This window comes from Pinus tabuliformis, chromosome 1_2 (genome assembly GCF_031772625.1).
Source record: "Pinus tabuliformis cultivar Carrire ecotype Pingquan chromosome 1_2, CPIR1, whole genome shotgun sequence".
In the NCBI taxonomy this organism is placed as follows: Eukaryota; Viridiplantae; Streptophyta; class Pinopsida; order Pinales; family Pinaceae; genus Pinus; species Pinus tabuliformis.
This window is the reverse complement of record NC_142298.1, coordinates 849,019,636-849,042,832: the sequence shown is the minus strand read 5'-3', so window position 1 is coordinate 849,042,832 and position 23,197 is coordinate 849,019,636.

Here is a 23,197-nt window from a genome sequence, read left to right as displayed (position 1 = left end):
TTACATTTTTATTTGTCGGTGTCTCAATTTAGCTTCACGACCAAACCTGTTCTCTACCAACTGTATCAATATTTTTTGGTTCATGTTTTATGATTTATTTGTTTTCTCGTATAGTTGACCATTTTATGATTTATTTGTTTCTTGTATAGTTGACCACCCCTTCTTTACTTATTTATAGAAGAAACCTCAAAGGGGTCACAGTTACACAGGTAATTACCCTTAACAAAGTTCAGATTAAAATCTTTTTATATAACAAGTTATCCTACTATGTAGTGACAATACATAGTTCTATTCTTCTTGTGGCAGGTGTTAATCTCGACGAATATTCTTTAGAGAATTATTTGTCTATTGAATATTTTTTAGGGTTTTTTGTTCAACACTAAAATTTATCTTTCCCTAGGTTGGAAATTATTCTTTAAGCTTCCTAGATTGTCATTAACAAATGGAGGAAATTATTATATCTGTGAAGGCTGAATGTTATGATTGCAGACCCTGTAATAATTATTCATTGTTATTATTTTTTCTTTATATCGAATAATAGGAGGACATACAGGGTTTCTTACCTTATATGGTTTTTTTTTATTCGGAAAACATACTTTTATTTCAGTAGAGCTACAAGCTCTTTAATAGTAACATTGTTTTCTATCTATTTAAAAAAAATGATATAAATTATTTAAGAAGATTGTTTGGACTTTGTATATCTATCTATCTATCTATATATATCTATATATATATATATATATATCTATATATATATATATATATATATATATATATATATATATATATATATATATATATATATATATATATATATATATATTGTTTATACATATTTGCTCATTCTGGTAATTTGCCTTATTTTTATTAGTAAATTAATTATTCCTTTTTTCAACACGAGAGAGAGAGAGAGAGAGAGAGAGAGAGAGAGAGAGAGAGAGAGAGTTATTAATTAATTTAATTGAGTTTGAACTCGACATTTTAATGTTATGTTGTCTCTATGACAATGACCCTACAAAATTTTGGTCTAACCAAATTTTGCAGCCTACGTTGACTGTCATTCTAAGATATCTAGTGTCATAACATTGTTTGATTGGCTATCCTTGTGTTCTCTCCAAGTGTCACATCCTCCTGAGTCAATGTTTTCTAAGTGTTGTCACCTTATGCTTAACATTGCTTGTGTTATCATATCCAAAGATGGGTGAAAACATAGATTTTCTTGACTTAGCAGCTAGCTTTGTTCACCATGCAACACACAAACAAAAGTGAGAGAAAAGCACTTTCCTTGCACAAAATTTCACTCCAATATGACAAATAATTGCACTCTAGTTGAGACAACTGCTTCAGGCTGAACAACTACGTCATAGTGGGCTGCACTCCTTCATGCTCAATCAATGCACCCTCCATTTGAGTGCACTCCTTCTACTCAAAGACTTGTGCTCTCTTCAACACATGCATGTATTTTTCTTATTGCATGTGGGTGCACTCCTAGCAAATAGGAGCCCCACTTTACTTCACTTGACTAACTCATCAACTCGTTAACAAGTGGCAAGCATGCATGAAAATGATATGCATGTAATCTCCTTTAATCAATCTTGATAATCATTCTTTCACATAATCACTTTCATCTGGGTTCAGTGTAATCCTTTCGATCAAGCAGATCTTTGTTGACTTTCATTCCAAGTAAGTTTTGCATGTTGACTATATTTCTTGCCTTTGATAGTTTTTCTATTGATCTTACTTTCCTTCTTGTTGTTTCAATTCTTTTTAGTTTCTTTGCTAGAATTTTAGTTCATTCTTTCTTCTACAAGTCTCAAATTGTTGCCGTAGGTTGTGACTCTTCACATTCTCTAACTCTCTATATTCTAATCATGATTACAATGGAATCGATAAGAAATTGTAGATATTTCTTATCAGAATTTATATAATTCTATCTTGTTGTTGAACCTTTTCTTGAGAAATTCCAAGATAGAGAGCACGTTTGGAAGCAAAGGCTTGACCGTCAATGAAAATTGCGCCCATAAAGACAATTTTTCCTCAAAAACGCACTCCTTCTACACGAAGAACTATGCCCTCCTTGAGTGCATGAGCACACCTTGAACCCACGAGTGTTTTCCCCTTCATCCCTTCGACATGTTCCCTTGAGCGCATGAGTGGACTTGGAAGGCTTGAAGGTTAACTCCGTCGAACCTTTGGTGTGTACCCTTGCATCCTCTTAGCCTCCTTGAGTGCATGAGTGAATCTCAAATATATGAATGATTTCCTTCATGCTTCAATAGTGGTCTCTATGCCTTTGATGAGCTCTCTATCTTTCTTGAACACATGAGTGCATCTTGAAGCCCTCTTCTGAACATTTGATCTTCTTTCGTGCTCTGACAATGCACCCTCCTTGTTCTAATGGATATTTCTTGCTTGTACAAGTAACCATGTCCTGTCGTTGATATGATTATTCTCTCAACTATGTTTGACTGCCTTTTGAAAATGATTTGCAAATTTATTTATTGTAATAGATAGAGGATTCCATAAATCTAATTTTTGTTGCCATGAGTATGCTTCCACATATAGGAGTTCCAACTACTAGTATTATTACTTTATCATCATGTGTTGGCACAATGCCTCTGGCTATAGTTGAGTGACCACGAAAGAAGCTTTAGAAGCAAGAATTGAATAAGCAATGGAAGTTACAAAGCCTACCATCCTTATTATTACAAATACAAAGTGATTCATAAGCGAATCTACCAAGGTCATGTGCAAAGATATTAAGGACACATTCATGCAGAAGCAATCCTCTGAATATTTGGAAGACAAGGAAGTATACATTAATATCATATCGTCCAATATACATGAGATTGCATGAAAGTTCCAACTCATACCTTGTGCAGAGGTTCATGTAATTTAATGGATTCTATCACACATGGATGATTTAGATTTGGTGCTTCATAGTGAAAGTGGTGGTCATGCTGCCACCTACTATGGATGGAAAATGTGGACTTATTATAAGATGCTAAAGCCCATAGAATATGTCAATAAGATTTTACACTAGATAGGTTCATATCGACACAAGTGATATCACCAAGTCTTGGTGTCGAGAGCCTGTTGATTTTTGAAATCACCCATCTACAGTTTACCCACCTAGGATTCTCAGGGAGGTGTGCCAATACATTATTGTTATGTGTTTTAGGTTGCATGGGTAGAAGAATGCTGAAGTATTTGAGAGAATTGGATATTTATGCTCAACTTGGTTGTTACTTGTGGAAAAATATCTAATTTTGAATATATACATTCTTTTGAGTTGCAACATCATGTTAAGAAGGCTAAAGAATCTCTAAAAACAAACCAGACACCAGATTTTTATATGTTAGCATATATATTAGATGGGATTTGTGCATAGTATGCATTCCTAGAGATGTATTGGAAATGGACCCTAGATGATAAGTTTCTAGTTTACTTCCACTACAGGGTATTGTTAAAATTGAGTTTCAAAGGGGCATAGGATAGATTGGTAGAGAATTTATTCATAGTCATATTTTAAATGATATATTATATTGATCCTCTTTTCATGATTGACTCGGTGAAGGAGTCACCATGATATCATAGATTGGTTTTCTATGCCAAAAGGAACATATATCAGCTGATTTGGATGTCATATTTCTCCTCACCTTATGTCGTGATATGTGACTAACAAGGTGGTCTTGCAAGAAGTGGCTTATCAATTGAATAAAGAGTTACCAGGAGTTCTTCACAGAAAGAAGAAATCTCCTTGGCCCACATTTCCTTTGAGGATGAGAATGTATGAGATGAAGAGCCATAAGGTGGCAAAAGAAGAAATACAAGAACTAGATCGCTTACACTTTACAGTCAAGGAATTTCATGGGTATGACCCCAGGAGACTGTGCAAGAAAAATTATGATAGGATTGGCTTCTCTTGGGGATATTCATCAATTACTAATGCAGAAGATTAAAAGGTGAACAACTGGTAAAATGCACTAAGAAAGAGACATCACGGAGTTGAATTCTATTATCCCCTAGTTCCACTAGCTAAATATGTACAGGTACATGAGGCACCACAAGTAACTACTCAAATAATTACTATAGCTCCTAGGAAAAGGATCAAGCATGATCCAATGGCACAAAGCAGTAGGAAATAGAAAGTTGATCCATTGAATAAGGGATTTATTGAAGTTGAACAAGAAAAGAGATAATTAAAGGAAAATATCAAACATGAAGAAGAAGAGAAGAGGAAGAAAGATGAATTGCTCGAGAAGAAACAAGAAGAAGAAGAGGAAACAAGTAAAATGGAGGAAGAACAACAAAGGAAGCCATAGGAGGAGGAAGAAACATAGAGGCCGGAGGAAGAACATATGACTCAGGAAATAGAATAATAATTAGAGGAATATGATGTCATCCAACCGATGAACCAGGTTCTCCGCTATAACCTTTTCAAATGGGCGGCCATCTCTCATTTGATGAAATGGGGATCACACGTCCACCAGAAGATAAATTCATGGATGTGTGAAATGTCACATTTGATCAACTGAGGAAGAGGATCATGCAATAAAGCTGAATATTCTTCCCAAATGATCCTTAGAATCTTGTCTTTGTATCCATAGAAAAGGTGATAATTGCAAACACCAAGAGGAATCCCCAAAAAATCATAACAACTAATGTTTCTTTTGCTACAACGACACAAGATAACATAGAGTATTTTTTGAATGAGCATGCACAATTGAGAAAAGAGTTAGCTATAGTAAAGTAACAAGTGGAACATCTTGCTATAGAAAATCTATGACTACCTTCCCACAACTTCAGCACAACATAGTGGAAGTCTATCATACAGAAGGAATTAGGGCCAATGGAGGATATCATGGTGTAGTTGCATGATGAAATGATACTTTTGCATCAAGTAGTGGTTCCCCTTGTTCATATACAAAAGAAACAATAATAAGTCTTAAATCTCCTAAAGGTGAAAAACAAAGATGTTGATCAAATCCACAAATGGGCTACCAAGTATCCAAATGTTACGCAATAGTTGGTTAGAAAGGTCAGGATCGTTGTTGAAGTAGACAGAGTAAAACTAAGTCTCCAACATGATAATTACATGCCACTTGGAGAAGATTCAACTAATAATCTTGCTTCCTGCAACTAACTACAAAATGGTTTAGAGTCTCTAGAATAGAAACACAAGGTGTGTTCAATGGGATTGCTTGGAGAAATAAGAGGCAATGAAATCATCTTACAAGAGGTGAGGAAGTACATTGAGAAAATGAAGAAAACATTAGAACAAGAGTGCTTGGAGATCACTAAAGACATTATTCTACAATATTCCATTGCACAAGCTACAACTCACATGAAACTATCGGGGCTATGGAATAATGTACAATCAAGCTCCAAATCCATATTGACATAAGCGCTGGAGGTGAAGATGTGGTTTGGAGTGGAATTTTTGGTCAGGATCAAAGTCATTGCTACATAACTTTTTGTCTCATATAGCCACCATATTATATGTATTTTGTCTTATGTAATGAGTTTAATGTAATAAATTCTAAGAGACACATGTGGAATGCAAAGGGCGATGTATAGAATGTGAGGGGTTGTATGGAAGCCTATAGGTCATAGAAGTTGAATAGTCATGAGGATACTCAAAATTCATTGTCTTTTGTTATAAATTGCTCCTCATAACTAAAGTAAAAGGCTTGGATTATTATAGTCTTGCCTTGGTTTCTCTTCTATTTCATAGAAGATAAATCATTCTATGGAGAGGCAATTTGTGGCTTCATGTTCCACTACTAGATCTAATGTTCCACCTATGTAACAATTTACTTTGAATCTTTCATTAATAATTAGAAGGTCTTCAAGCCAGCACTTCTTCATGCATGTATCATGAATGTAGTAAGACTACTATTGATATATTTGTTGTATATGTTGGTGTAATACATACTAAAACTAATGAACTACTTCGTTACTTAGATATGGATATTGTTGAATGAGTGTTGTTATGCTTTTACAATTGTTGTTTATATTGTGAACTAATTTGTAAGTATTTTTTCTCTTCCACTCATAGGTCTCCCTTAGGATATTACTATTACTTCCCTAACTAGAAGCTTGTTCCCCTTTACTAATTGTGGAACTTCCTATGCATTCTACATTTGGTGTCACACAAAGCTTACATACTTGTTTCCCCAAAGAGATGTTTGTGATCTCGTGTATTTGTTATAACCAAGGCGTACCTCTAAAAACTTTGTAATGGTGGACGCACAATATAGTTGGATGGGACATCCCCAGTATGTTAGCGGTATCGAACACCGTGAACATGTTACTACTATTATTCCCATATTATTTATAATGTTTAATGTTTTATTTCATTACACATTCTCTAAATAATGTTCTTACCTATTCCATTTCTACATGTAAAATCAATAATAGATTTTTTGTGTTACTTAAATCAAGTAGGTTCATTCAACATTTTTTTTATTTTGTGCTCATTATGTAAAGGAGCATCCCTAAATTCATTCTATTTCAAAGTTTGATACATATTATTAGTTTTGTAACCATTATATAATATTTAAATCTTTTTCCCTTCCAATTCACTCCTTCCCCTTTTGAAGTAATCTTATCACTATCATTTACTTTTTACTTTTGCTAACAACTTTCTACCATAAACGTTCCGGTATAGTATAGTTGAATATGTGCAAGGACCCTACAAGAAGAGGAAGAGAGAAGAGAACATCATAGACAACGTCAAAGAGCATATAGAGAAAGAAAGACGCAACAGATAATAGAAGAAAATACACAACAAAGAGAAAATCAACAAAACAATATAGAGAATATGACAAATGAAGAGCATGAAGACCAAATAAATGCACTAGAAATGACAAGTGTATAAGAAGAAGAAGAGAGAAGAGAATTTCATAGCCAACATCAAAGAGCATATAGAGAAAGACTTAAGTGACAAAGAATAGAAGAATATGCACAACAAATAGGAAATCAACAGAAAAAAACTAGAGGAAATGACAACTAAGGAGCATGAAGAACAGAGAAAAACAATAGAAGTGACAACCAAAGAACATGATGAACAGAGAAAGGAAATAAAAATAACAAGTGCACAAGAAAAATAAGAAAGAATGAAACATTATAGAATATCAAAGAGCATATTGACAAAGAAAGGGACACCAAAGACTAGACGAAAATGCACAACAAAGAGAAAATCAACAAAAAAAATCTATAAGAAATTACAACGAAAGAGCATGAAGAATGTACAAAGGAACTAGAAATGACAACCAAAAAAGAGTAGGAAAAGAGAAGAGCATGTCAAAGAGAATACCAGAGAGATTATTGACAAAGAAATACACAACAAAGAATAGAAGAAAATTCACAACAAAGAATTCATCAGCACATCAACAATGCTTCATGAAGCCATCACATCAACTCTAGAGGACACAAGTTTTTATGTGGAAACCTTTATGGGAGAAAACCAAAAATTGTTGTTGTTGTTCTTCTTCTTCAATTCATTGCATATATTTACAAGAAATGACCTACTATAGGAACCCACCCCCATGATATACAAATAAATACTTGTGGTAGGCTACAACTTGGTTGAGGCACCAACCTTGAAAATGTGCAACAAACTACTCACTATAGGATACAAGGTGTTTGAAGCACTAACATCAAAGATATAATTTTAAAGAGTGTGAAAACAAATTTAGAATGATACACAAAGGGGTATTCATTTAATGAAATTTATAACCATTGCAACAAAACCTCACGATAAAATAAAACAACCTAGAAAACCTACAAGAATAATGTTGTTGAGAATCAAACTTATGTTCTTTTGTATAATTGTTGTAAACTGACTTTTAACTAGAACCCATGAATATATAACCAAGTTGTGGAGTTAAGCATCTTTACCTTTAAGAGTGTTGTTGACACATTATAGAAGAAAAGTCTTGTAAATTGATAGCAATGTAAAGTCGGTAATCTTTGAACGACAGATGGAGGTAAATTACACATTGAGCTTCCACCTATAGCGTTAATCATTTGAGAAAGGTGGAGAGATGTTGAAAAAAGAGTAAAACCCTGGCTGCAAAGTGACATAGTTAAGGAGAAATTAAAAATGAGAAACACAATGGAGGTGTGGAACCCGAAGCAACAATATTAAAATGAGCCCAAAACCCTAATCGTATAATGACCATCAATTTTTCTATAAGGCATGTGAATCATTGGATCCATTACCACAATATGGTAAACATGGCCACAGCAATGTGTTTCTTGGCCCGGCTGAGAACACCCTTGAAGCTTAATTATAACATAAATAATTGAAAAGCCATACTTCAATAAAAATAAAAATACATTGAATATGTGATGGTAGGAGAAATCCAATAAGTTAATATGTTAAATATACTATGTTACAACAAAAACATGGAATTACCATAAGAAATAAAGTTATGTAGACATGTTGTAGATCAATTATAGAATAAATTTGAAATATTTGATTGTTTGGACCAGAGGTTCATCTTAATTTTAGATAAAATATATCATCACTACTTATGATCACTTTGAAGGTCAAACTATATATATATATATATATATATATATCTATATATATATATATATATATATATATATATATTCACATGACTATTATAACTACAAATAAATCTATATTCATATCTTCTTAAAGAGTGTTAGAAACAAATGTATAATTATAAACAAAGGCTTATTCATTTAAATATGAGAAACATGAATAAACAACTAAGGAATAACCAAAGTTTAAATTTGGAATATATGGATATAAACCTAAATGAATAAGTTTTGCGAAAAGAAATAATAATGCCACAAGACTTTCATAAAGGAATTCAAAGATATTTAGTAAACAAAAGGGTGGAGGACATTATATTGTACAATGGAATGCTTACCACAATATGGTAAACATGGCCACAGGAATGTATTTCTTGGCCCGGCTGAGAACACCCTTGAAGCTTAATTATAACATAAATAATTGAAGAGCCATACTTTAATAAAAATAAAAATACATTGAATATGTGATGGTAGGAGAAATCCAATAAGTTAATATGTTAAATATACAATGTTACAACAAAAACATGGAATTACCATAAGAAATAAAGTTATGTAGACATGTTGTAGATCAATTATAGAATAAATTTGAAATATTTGATTGTTTGGACCAGAGGTTCATCTTAATTTTAGATAAAATATATCATCACTACTTATGATCACTTTGAAGGTCAAACTATATATATATATATATATATATATATATATATATATATATATATATATATATATATATTCACATGACTATTATAACTACAAATAAATCTATATTCATATCTTCTTAAAGAGTGTTAGAAACAAATATATATAATTATAAACAAAGCCTTATTCATTTAAATATGAGAAACATGAATAAACAACTAAGGAATAACCAAAGTTTAAATTTGGAATATATGGATATAAACCTAAATGAATAAGTTTTGGGAAAAGAAATAATAATGCCACAAGACTTTCATAAAGGAATTCAAAGATCTTTAGTAAAGAAAAGGGTGGAGGACATTATATTGTACAATGGAATGCTTACCACAATATGGTAAACATGGCCACAGGAATGTGTTTCTTGGCCCGGCTGAGAACACCCTTGAAGCTTAATTATAACATAAATAATTGAAGAGCCATACTTTAATAAAAATAAAAATACATTGAATATGTGATGGTAGGAGAAATCCAATAAGTTAATATGTTAAATATACTATGTTACAACAAAAACATGGAATTACCATAAGAAATAAAGTTATGTAGACATGTTGTAGATCAATTATAGAATAAATTTGAAATATTTGATTGTTTGGACCAGAGGTTCATCTTAATTTTAGATAAAATATATCATCACTACTTATGATCACTTTGAAGGTCAAACTATATATATATATATATATATATATATATATATATATATATATATATATATATATATTCACATGACTATTATAACTACAAATAAATCTATATTCATATCTTCTTAAAGAGTGTTAGAAACAAATATATAATTATAAACAAAGGCTTATTCATTTAAATATGAGAAACATGAATAAAGAACTAAGGAATAACCAAAGTTTAAATTTGGAATATATGGATATAAACCTAAATGAATAAGTTTTGGGAAAAGAAATAATAATGCCACAAGACTTTCATAAAGGAATTCAAAGATCTTTAGTAAACAAAAGGGTGGAGGACATTATATTGTACAATGGAATGCTTACTAAACAAAGTGATAGTATTACTACTAAAAGAAAATATTATTAGAAGTGAGGATATTTACTATTCTCTTGTGCTATGAATGAGGAATAAAGTAGCATTCCTTGTTTCATCTCCTTATAAATGACCTACTAACAAGAAAACAAAAGATCCTATTTGGTCATACTTTGAATACCATCAAGAAAATATACATTAGGAAAACTTGTTGGTAAATATATCATTCTCCTTAGGATTTGATAAGGTAGTTAAAATGTAAAGGATTTGATTTATTAGAGGTCCTATCAAATGAATTATAAATTAAAATGGCTCAAAACACATGCTTCAACATTTGTTCTATTGCCTCAAAAGATGCTGAATATATACAATTTTCCTTCTCTAACTATCAACAATAATAAGGTTAGGTAACATCATTTTTCCAATGTAACCAAGAAATAATGAATTTTGTTGATTACACTAGTTTTATGAAAAATTTAATTATAAGTAAGGTTAATACCTAAGAAAACATAACGCCATTTGAAACATTCTTACAATATTGGAGTTTTAGATTTCATTATTGAAACAACTTTTAATCATGAGCAAATGACTTTTGGTTCACTAAAATGGTTGTAGGTAGACCTTCCTATTGCTTGTAGAGTAATATGTGAGGTATGACAATGGAATTTTACTCATTTTACTTAACTTCTTGTAGAATCATGTGATGCTTCATTCATATGCAACTTGTGAAAAATATCATCAACTATTAAATTTTTATTATCACAACGAAATATACGACATGGATTCTTTTCATATTCATTCTCAGGGTTTTCAATTCCATCCTTTTTATCAAGGCATTATGTTAATAAGTTTCCATAGATAAACTATTATATAAGAGTTTATATGCATTGACATCAAATATATATGCACATTTATGATAAATAGGAGAAATCAAATCAATATTTTAAGATGCAACATTAAATGTCAAAATATAAAAATTCTCATAGATAACATAAAAAATATATGTTCTTCCATTATTCCTATTTGGTGTATATTTATGCCTAACAAGGTATAAAACCTATTCATAATCAGATTGATAACTAATTTCTATAACAACAAAGACGATTTAATTCTATAAAAAATTTGCAAGGCTATTTTTTAGAAATAATTTCCTAAGATATTCCTTCATGATAATCAACAATGTCTTCCTCTCCCATTTTCACTTTTTTGCACTTGCTTCATTGTTGTAAAAATCCTTGGAAGAAGAAGAAGTATAAATCAGTATCCTTGGAACTATATGTAGAATTATATAATAGAATAGATTCTAACCATTATCCAAATGTATCTTAATTGTCGTGAATAGGAGACTTTTGGCTTACCAAAAGGGTAGCACGTATGTCTTCATCTTGCTTGCAAAGTAATATGTGAGGCATTAGATTGGAGTTTTCCTCCAATTTTCTTAATGTGTTTATAGAATCATGTGATGTCTAACTCACATGAAATCTATGAATAATATCATCATCTATTGAATTTTTATTATCATAATGAAATACCTAATATGTGTCTTTTTCATACCTTTCTTTAGGGTTTTCAATTTTATCCTCGTTAGTAAGGCACGATGTTATGATTTTTCATATAAAATGTTTATTAGATAATAATTCATTTTCATTGGCATCAAATAACTATTCAAATTTATGATTAATACGAGAAATCATATAATTACTATAAACTACATCACTAAATGTCAAAGTATGAAAATCTCCAGTGATAGATTCATCAATTGTGTTTTTCCTCAAAACCTACTCACATGGGTGTATGTTTATGCATAACAAGGTTTAAATCATATTCATTAAAAGTATAATGATTAATTTCTGGAACAAAAGGAATATTCTACTCTTGAAATTTTGCAAGGATTCTTTTAGAAATATTGTCCTTGGACATTTCTTTTCAATAATCGATAATGTATTCTTCACCCCTTGACTTTTTGTTTCAAATTTTATGTAGTTTTAACTGAGTGTGCACCTACTTCATTTTGTATTTTGATAAATAGGACTATGAAGTGGTTTGTTATGATTTTCACAAGGTAATAACAAAATAGGTCTATCATGCTCAAAATATGTAAAATAAAGAAAACACCCTTTTAAATAGACAAGAAATAAAAGAAGAGGACTAAGAAATAAAATTAAAGATTTTGAAGCAAATGATTCAACATATACTTGACCATTTTGCAGTAAGCTAAATATTTTCTTGTAATAAATTATACATGTGTTGATAAGATCTTATTCATGGTTAGGTTATAGAACTATTAGTATTTTCCACTTACAATGGAAAATAAATCTTTCACTTTAATCCTTGACAACACTATTAAAACATATGTTGTTCTTTAGGTTGATCTTGGTTAAGATATTCCCTTAGAAATTTAATAAGAAGAAAGTGTATTAAATATATATAAATGAAATTATCACATACATGAAAACAATAAACTCATCATGTAAATCTAATAACTTAGAATGAAAACCATGACCTTTTTAAAATTTGACGTGGGATAAATGTATTTATCGTAATAGATAGGTGATAAAACACATATGAGCTAGATTAGATTAATATATTATTTTTCAACCATATTAATTCTTTTAGGGTGGAATAGTTAGAGGAATTAGTAGAATGGAGGAAGATGGAAGAGTAGAGGAGATAGGAAGAACAATGTTGCTCATGCTCTAGACGAAATTTCAAACTGGTTCTAAATCATTGTACCTGGATTCCATAGAGGCTAGAGTCCAATTCTAGCGAGTCACCATCACATATTTTTTGGATTTGATCGCATAATACTAAGCTTGGCACTGATACGTGACCAAGAGACATCAATTGGAAGTGCCTGAGCTAGTACTTACCCAAACTCAAGTATGATAGTTTTTTGTCTTGATAGGTTGTCTAGTTTGCTCCACCCTATTTTGTATTATATGTGTATGAGTGTATTGTAATATTATTGGTAATTAATTTGTAAGTGGAATCCAAGTGTCAATCTTGGAATGTGAAAAGACACAATGTGATGTAATGAGTTATTTTGTAACGAAGTTGAAGAGTCATGACAGAAGTCCAAGAGTCACAAAGGCAAGTTGAAGAATCACCCCCTCTTGTTATAAATATAACCTCATAACTCATGTAAAGGGATTTTGGGAGCCAAGCATTTGGCTAGGCTTAGGCTTAACATTAGGAGCTTGTGATTTTGTTAAAGCCTTGGCTTCTCCGTAGCATAGAGGGAGTAAATTTCTTTGGAGGAGCAGGTGATGTTGACCTCACATTCCACTTTTGGGGATAGTGGTTCATCAATGGTGCACGTATGATTGCAACTTTCACTTACTAAAAAGCTCAGACCTGACATGTTTTCATGCATATGTTGTAAATTCAACATGACTATTCTCGTTATGTTTGTAATATATTTTATTTAACTTATGCTTATGCTTATAAACTATTTCATTTGCATTAGTAAAAATCTTGTTGAATGTGTGTCGTTGTTTAATTCGTCATTGTTAACTTGTGAGCTATTTTGCTTATTAGTTTGTGATGTCATTTATGCTCGCGCGTTCCTTTCAAGCTATGTACTGTTACAGGGTTTTAGGTGGCTCACTCATTTTCCTTTTTGTGTGGCAGAACCTTCATGCATTGCACTTGACTCTCTGTAGGGTCACACACTTGTTCTCACCAAAGTCACTATACATCACTCTATGTGTTATTGCAGCCAAGGCACATCGTTAAAACCAATTGCATCAGCAATCGGTCTATATTCCTGATGGGACTCCTACACCAAATGGTGTGAAGTCTAATTGGTACTTCATATCAGGTAAATCCTGTGAATGTTGGTGGGTCCAACACCATCAACACTAGCATATGCCTTAAATTTATATCTTCTGAAGGAAAATCACAGTAACTGGATAGAACAGTCAAAACTTCATTACTTCCCATAAAAATATTAATATAGTTCAAATATTTGTATAAGTAGGACAATAAGAGATGCACCTAGTAGTGAATCAATCACTCTGAATATGAAAGCAATTTTGTATTTGTAATTTAATTCTGTCAATACAAATTCACTTTTCGATGTGTTGATTAGATATCATGTTAATTTTACTTAACATATACCTCCTCTAAAGAGGTAGGCCTCCCTCCTTAGCTAGGAATTTTCTATGCGTTGTAGTGTAGTTACAATTTTATTTTGTATTTTGTTATTTCCAGTAATTCCTCTATATATCATATCATTGTAACTCTGATTCTTTTATTCACACAATGATGCAACTCTAACATTTTTTCTAGGTATTTACACATTGCTACAACTCTTGAACATATACATAGCTCATTTTTTCTAGTACCACGATAATGGCATCGTGTTGTTTGGATGTATTTGGAAATCCCTTGATGAATTCCATGGATATGATTTCCCATTTCCACTCAAGGATTGGAAGTGGTTGCAATACTGCTGGATGTCTACATTTGACTTTGATTTTTTGGAATTCTAGGCTTCTAGAAATATAATTAGTGATTTCCTTCTGTATTCCTAGCCAATAATATAAATTATTTATGGTTATAATTTTCTAGTAACGAAGATTACCCAAATTAGGTATTTTTTGAAACTCATCCATTATGAGTATTTTCAAGTTGATTGCACAAGGTACATACCATCTATATTTGAACAAAAGGTACCATGAATAGTCAACTTGTAATTATTTCTTATTGTTCCCTTTTGTTCTTTCTATAATCATTCATTCACATATTGGAAATCCTCATCATGTAGTAATGCTTCTTTAGTCTTTCCATTATTGTGAATGTCATGAGTGTTCATGGCTTGCAAGTGAACTACTTGTATACTTCTAATAATTTCATCTACTACGAGCTTTTCCTTCCCCTTAACAAGCTTGATTTCAAAATCAAATTCCCCAATCAAATCCAACCATCAATCTTGCCTAACATTTAACTTAGTCTTATCAAACAAGTATCTTAATCCTCCATGATCTGACATCAACACAAAATTTCTACCAAGCAAGTAGTGCCTCCACATCTTTAGTGCATGCACAATTTCCTCGAGTTGCAAGTCATGATTCACATAGTTACTCTCATGCTTTGTGAGTTTCCTTTATTCTTAGAATATTGCATGTCATTCTTGCATCACGATTCCTCCTGTCCTTCCTTGCATGCATTTGTGCAAACTAGGAATTGCTTCTCTGGGTTTGCATCTTCATGGGCCAGTACGATTGAAATAGTGATTAAACATTGATTAAGCATCTTAATTAAGAATATTATTAATTAATCTCATTCATACCATTCATCATGTTTTATGTAAAAACACATTATTCTAGTTATTTCATCAATTCAATGAAATATCTAATAAACCACGATGAATTCCTTGCACATCTTTCAATTTGTTTCAACTTTTCCATAGGGAAATGAATATGAATTAACTAAGAATGAAGACACACATACTCATAACTATACAAGAATTTTTGTTACCCATCTATCAAGCATTGTTAATCCTTTGAGAGCAAAATTGAGCTAGTATATTCAAAATCCATTGTTATCAACTAAGAAAGCAAAATGCATAGTTTCTCATATCAATCATGAACTAAATATTGAACAACATGGTTAAGACACTAATAAAAAATCATAGACACACAAGATATCATACTTGTCATAAGCATAACATTGAACATCATGGTTTATGATTCAAATATGAAATTATAATATACTTATCTATATGTATTGAACTAGCTGGAAAGTGGAGGAGCTATTTCCACTCCCACCCAACCATAGGCTAGACACAATAGTTGTCATGCATTTGACCGCCTTTGCACTGGATCCATTATTTGAGGAAATATTCTTTTAAGGAATTCACACCAAATTCTTGGTTTAACACTCAGAATATGGAGCCCACTACTCAGGTGATTTATCAACTTCCCTCTAATAGTCAGTGTTGAGGTGGTTTATTAGTTGTACCGAAAATAAGAACCAGGGAATTGTATGAGTTTCTCTTAGCACTAAACACCATAGTGTCCCACTCTTTCCTTCAAGTTCATTTATATGGATTCACCTAAGGTTTAGATGGGGTATTTCTTAGTCTCAAGAGTTGAAATCCATTGTCCAAGTTGTTTATCAACTGTCTTTTCATAGAAAGCACCATAGGGATCTAATGTCCACTTTCTAAGTGGTTTATTGGCTACATAGAAAGCACAATAATGACTTATAATTTCCTATCAATGTGGTTTATCAACTATACAAAAACAACCATAGTGATTTAGTCATCCATTGAGCCTCTAGCACTAACCACACAATCTTAAACAAAATAATCTAGTGGGATCACACATAGTTAACTAGGTATTCACACAAAATTCTCATGGGTATAACTCATACTTAGGGCTTTATATACTAGCTGAGACACAACTTTGTCTTCTATGATCAACAATGAAATCCCTCAAAAACCGACAAACCAAATAACTAGCAAACCTGTGAACCAACCAACGAGAGCCAACTTAGAGCCAATATACCATTCCTCCTAAGAGAGCCCACTCCCTCTTCAGTTGTGCATTTATATGTTTTGTGCTAGTGCCCCTATGTGTGTTTGAGAGGTTGTTGTCCTATATCCTCGATGGAATAGGGGGAAAAGTGCATCGTGTTTTCCTCCATTGCCTTTAATCACGTCTTATAAATTAACTATCAATAAGTAGCTCAACCAGGTAGGAAATAAATGGCTCACTAACTTTAGTGTTTAAGCTCAAGGCTGATTTCATGGCTTTCCAATCAAGCAAGCTCCATCAAATTTTGGGGTTTGAAAGGTCATCCTCCCCTTTAATAGACAATTAAAATTAAATATTTAAATCACAATATATCATCTACTAATGGCTCATATGCCCATTCTAACATTATAGTCAATTTAGAAAAATGAGCGTAAATGTGATGGTTGTCACATTAAATAGGTTGTGATAATATTAGTTATTAATTTTCTTATGTTTTTAGATTATTTTTTCGTTTCCTTTTCTTGCCTCCTCATAATATTTTGTGTTGTCATAAGTTTAGAGTCACTTTAAAAAGAGGTTGGTATTTCTCTTAGAAGTGATCATGACTAAGGCAATATTGTCAGTTACTGGAACTTCTAACATCATAAATTATCTCTCATCTTCATTGAGGGGTCCTTCCTAGTGACTTATTATTAACCTTTTTCTATGGATATTAGAATACATATCATAGAACCCTCTAGTAAACATAGACTTTATAAATGGTATATGCATATATCACACCCAAATCACAAAAATGTCCAAATAAAATTAGTATGACACCACTATGACTTATAAATCATCCTAGATATTTTAATACCTAGTTCATGAGACAATGCTTTATTAATATTTTTGTACATTTTAATGACTTGATAAACAATAAACAAACGAACTAATTTTTTTTTACTAATGTTATATGAAAAATACAAAGAGATGTAGCACATGATTTACCCTAATATGACCAATTTTTATTTTATTTTATTATATTAATTAATTTTAAAATTGATTAAATAATTTACTATACAATTTCTTAAATTAAATTTATATTTGTATTATATGAAAATAACTTATAAAACATAAAATTTTAAACCTAGTACCTGCTGCTCATCTTAATTATAGTTTAATGAAACAAAAAGGTAATAAATACAAAGATTTCATTACGAAAATAAAATAACTAATAAAATATTATATTGTTGAATGTCATCACCAAAAATTAAAAAAATATGATTAACTAATATTGTTTATATTAAAATACATATATCTATATGTGTATGTGTTTTATGTTTATTAATATATATAATTATTTATAATTAAATTTATTAAAGTATGTTTCTAATATAATAACAAGTGGCCATAAATTGAAAATGTTGTGAAAAATTATAATTCATGAAAATATAAATAATAGGAAAAGAAAAAGAAAAAAACTAAATGAAATGAAAAGGAAATAAAACAAGCATGTAGAGGATTGGCCTCGTGGCCAGTGGACAATCTGTTAAGTCATCTGTTATGCTTTGCAGGTCACGAGTTCGAGTCTCATCTTACCCGAGGGCCATTCTTGCAGGCTGGGCGGTTCCTCCTAGTATGATACCACTCCTAGACGTGAGTACGATGCCACCGCCATTGCCGATTCTGCTAATCAACATAAAACAAAAAGGAAATAAAACAAAAACAAAAGATTAGTAACTAATAGAAATGGAAGTTACTAAAAAACCCATAATAAGACCTTAACCAATCACCTTACAAATAAATAGATAAAAATTGAATTACTAATGTTAAACTATGGATAATCATCTTAATTTTTTTGCCAAAGATGAACTAATACCTAGTTAAACTAAAAACTGAATGGATTATACCATGTCTATGTTAAGTATAACAAAGTTTGCCATCCATTTGGACACTTGTATAATAAATTGATAAAAATTGAATTACTAATGTTAAACTATATATAATCATCATAATTTTTTTGTCAAAGACAAACTACTACCCAGTTAAAGGAAAAACTGAATGAATTATACCATATCTGGGCTAAGTATAACAAAATCTGCCATCCATCTGGACACTTGTATAATAAATCTCGCCATCCATCTTGACACTTTTTAAATATTTTTTATTTTTCCTGGTCATCGATGTAATTTGAATCATCAAGTCATGGGAAAACCTATGTGTTGAGATTAGATATTTACTATTAAAATCGTTTATGGATAATATTAACTAACGTGCTTTACGTTGTTTTGTGTTGTAGAGCATGCAGTTTGCCCAGCAGAATGTTTCATTTAAGTGAAATCCCTTCATGATGTTCACACACGAGTCAATTGTCAGCCACACAATACAATGTGCATCATGGTGGCCCGGCCTTATAATACACACGTATCTTATAGACCATAGCGTGGAGAATAGTTTGACTTCACGGGAAGAAAGAAGAAGTGGATGGGAAGTGTTGCAAATAAAAGGAAGTAGCACATAAATCCATTTTTTCATCGTTTATTTGAAGTCAAATGAAGTCATGTGGGAAAATTTGTTTTAGGGTTTATGGGACATCTTCATTTCTGGGTCCAAAGAGTTCTAATTTTAATAGGGTTTGCGGGACCACTTAATTCTGGGTCCACAGAGTTACAGAGTTTTAGCCATATATATATGGTAACCCTTTCTTTTTCAATGATAACATACATTCATTCTTTCAAAAAAAAAATTGTCTCAGAAGGAGAGCAAAACTCGTTTTTAGAATATATCAACACTAGGAATTCAAAAGAAACATGTTGACTCCTTACTTTTGGGGACAAGTTTACATCACACATTACGCTTATAAGACAATCCCTCTCTGTATCATTATCAAAATTCATCTAAGTAAAATTCAAAAAATTATACAATGCTCGAAGAGCAGTAAGCCTAACCTCATTGTTAATCTGAGATGAATTCATTCCTTGCACAACAACTGTAAGGATGGAATTCACCCGATCTTGGGAAATACTATCCGCAACAACCTCCTCACAAAGATATCCAAGAGTTTCTATAGTGGCCTGTTTGGGATGTGTGGGTGGTTCCAATTGTGGGCCACCCATGTTAAGTAATAATGTCCTTCTGAGCTATGGCAATTAGCTTTAAGGTAACTAATGCCAGCAATCTTTGCTATAACCTGTGATGAAGTAGATTGATCATCTAGAACAGGTGAAGAAATATTTTGTAGTAAGAATACCTTGGTCTGATTCTTCACGGCTCCATCCAGGGATATCCATCTATGTAATGTGCATTGATCTTTCAGGATTTCGGCTCTCACATCTGAAATTCATGTTTTCCTTCAAGGACGTGTTTGACATTTGTAATTCATATTTTTATTTTACTCTCAAAGTGAAAGTAGAAGATAAAAACTCAGTTTGTTCAGAAATTGAAATTAAGGTACCTCAACCAGATTCCTTTGAAATGCATACTCATAAAAACTCACAGTTTGTTCAGAACTTAAAATTAAGTTACCTCAACCAGATTCCTTTGAAACACATACTTTTAAATAGGCGCTTTCAAGAATATTTGCATACATTTTACGTCGATTAAAAAAATATCAGAGAGTAAGTTAAAGAGAATTCATAGATATATATTTTGACTAAAAATCATTGTCCTTGAATTTCCAATGGTAATAATTTCATATCAATTGAAATAGCTCATATTAAGCTTGAAGAAATTGCACAAATCCCACTATACAAAGAAAAATTTCTTATTAAGTACAACATGGAAGTTCACCATGATAAATCAGGAAAGATAAAGACAACCCTTAAAATTGACCACTAAATGTCAAGGAATAAAAAAACTAATAATTACTATATTCCATTTCAATCAATCAGACAGACTAGAAAAGTAGATTAATGGCATGCTTGGGATTCAAATCAAATCAAATTATTAATCCAAAGGAAATCATGATTCAAATCAAATTATTAATACATTGAAAAAAATTATTTTGTATCTGCATTCTTGATTTGAAGCAATCCTAAACATAAATGCAATGGATAAATGATATTTAACCTATCAAATTAATAAGCGGAAGCGGAAAGACATGGAAGATAAGAAGGTGAAAATGCAGATGCTAATATTTTATCATCTTGGCTAATGCATCTGGGTTGAGCCTAGAAACAAAATGTGCATACTTGTAGATGTAATAGAAGAAGGATTATTAATCACTTTGTCCATTTAGAATGTCGTATAAAAAGTGGCAGAAGTAATGATAATTTTTTCTTGTTATGCAATATTGGCATTCCCATTACTTATTTAAAACCAACCTTTGATGCTTTTGTAAACACAAAAAAATCCCCCAAGGTGGATGCTTCAGTTGTTGATAGAACACCAATACTGAGAATTTCCTTTCATAATCATGAATGTAGTTTAAGCTCTCTTAGAGGCCTACTAATAGGAAGGACTTGGGCAAGAATTTCATAATCTTGCTGCCAAGCAATGGAAGAGATGAAAAGTTAGCAGAGGTAGGAATTAAATTCGGAGATTCTCTCAACCAAACAACTACATGAATTTCTGAACCTTTTGGACACAATCAACTTGAAACAACTTGATGCACAATCAAGCGAACCTATTCGATAGTCTCCTTAATTAGTTGATCATGACATGACAAAAATTCATCAATAAATTCATTGTAAAACGAATATTGTTGCAACAATGGTACGGAATTTCAACCCAATGTATTAGCCAAGTCACCTAGACCCCAACTGTAACCTTTGTTACGTTATCATCCCTACATTAACATGAATGAAGATATAAACATCTATCAAAATTATGATAATGAATATTAGGTAAACATAACGAGCATTGAAACCCTTATTTCTAATTTTGATAGCCTTGGAAACTTTAGAAACAAAACCTTGAACTATAATAACTTTTCCTAAAAGTCTCAACCCCTCAACATTAAAAATCTCATTCCTTCACAAAGGTATGTCTTTTACTTCAAACCTCCAAGAATTATTGTCGTTAAATGTATTTTCTTTTTGCAAATTCTTCTTGTGTGAGATGAATTATTACAATTCCTAATTATTTTTAGGACAAAGGAGAGTATGAATGAAAAATGAAATCCTTCACATAAGGATATTTTTCCGTAGCAATAAGACATGAAAATATTATGAACATCACATAAATAACAACCATAATAACGATCCAAAAAGGACCTACGAGGCACAACATTGAAACTACCATAACATCAATCCAAAAAAGATCCAGATGGCACAAAATTGAAAGTACTTGCAATGTTAGTAAGGGAGGGATAAATCACAACATCCTTGGACCCCATAGAATCTAGTGGGATCAATTATATAGTAGTTAATGGTGGTCCTCTATGTTTTCTTGGCCCTAAATTTTCCCTCTTAGAAATTCTGATTTTTACTTTTGTGCTCAAGTTGGCCCAATAATAAGTATTATTATATGAGTATATTTTCATTGATCAAATGGTGGTTCAATGTATGCAACTCTCTCTTCTCCTTGGGAATTCCTAGAATGGCATTTCCGAGGAGTTTCGCTCCTACTCTGGCTAAATATTGGGTGGTTCTTAGTGAAAGAATAAAAACTAATGAAATTTATCCATTTATGCTCAATCAAACTTCATCTCCACAGATATGAACAAATTGTATGTGAAATATTCCTTCAATTGTAAGGCTACAGAGCACTAGGTTTCATGCTAATTGATTGAGCTACTAAATATGGCACAAACCATATCAAAGTTCTAGGTGTTTTTTTAATAAAAACAAATTTTATTTAAACACTGTTGCAAGAATTCAACGTCTAATCAAAGATCATGTTGTAAATATATTTGATCTTGTAAATCACAACTCTGTTAAATGGCACTTGTATGTCCAAAGGAGATGTGGTCAAGCATATATTAAGCCTCGATAACGACCAATGTTTGTTACAAAAATTTGCCTTAGAATTAACCACATAATTTTCTTAATAGACTTAACTGTGATGTGATCAGAAACCCATCCATTCTTTTAGACCATAATAGCAGAACCTTCAGATTCTCACATCTTCCCTTGATGAATAAACTTTACTTGCCTTAAAATACAAAGGGATCCACTGTAAGTTAGATTTCTTTTAATTTTTATAATATATACAATCTCTAGTTATAAGGAAGAAATAAAAAACCTTAGAAACTAATAGGTCAAAGCTTATGATATTGGATACACCCCTTCACCACAAGGCAACTCTATTAGAATCATATTAGAGGTACAAAAGATAGTCTACACAAACATCCATACACTATCATCCTCGTGCAGAATGAACACATACATGTTTTTCATATCCATAAAGAACATCAACCCATTCAAGCTGCATTTCCAACTCACCAAACTCGATATTACGTAACCTTAAGCGCACATCCAAAATCACATTTCCATCAACATACATGGTGCAAGTTTCTTTAGACAAATGATTCT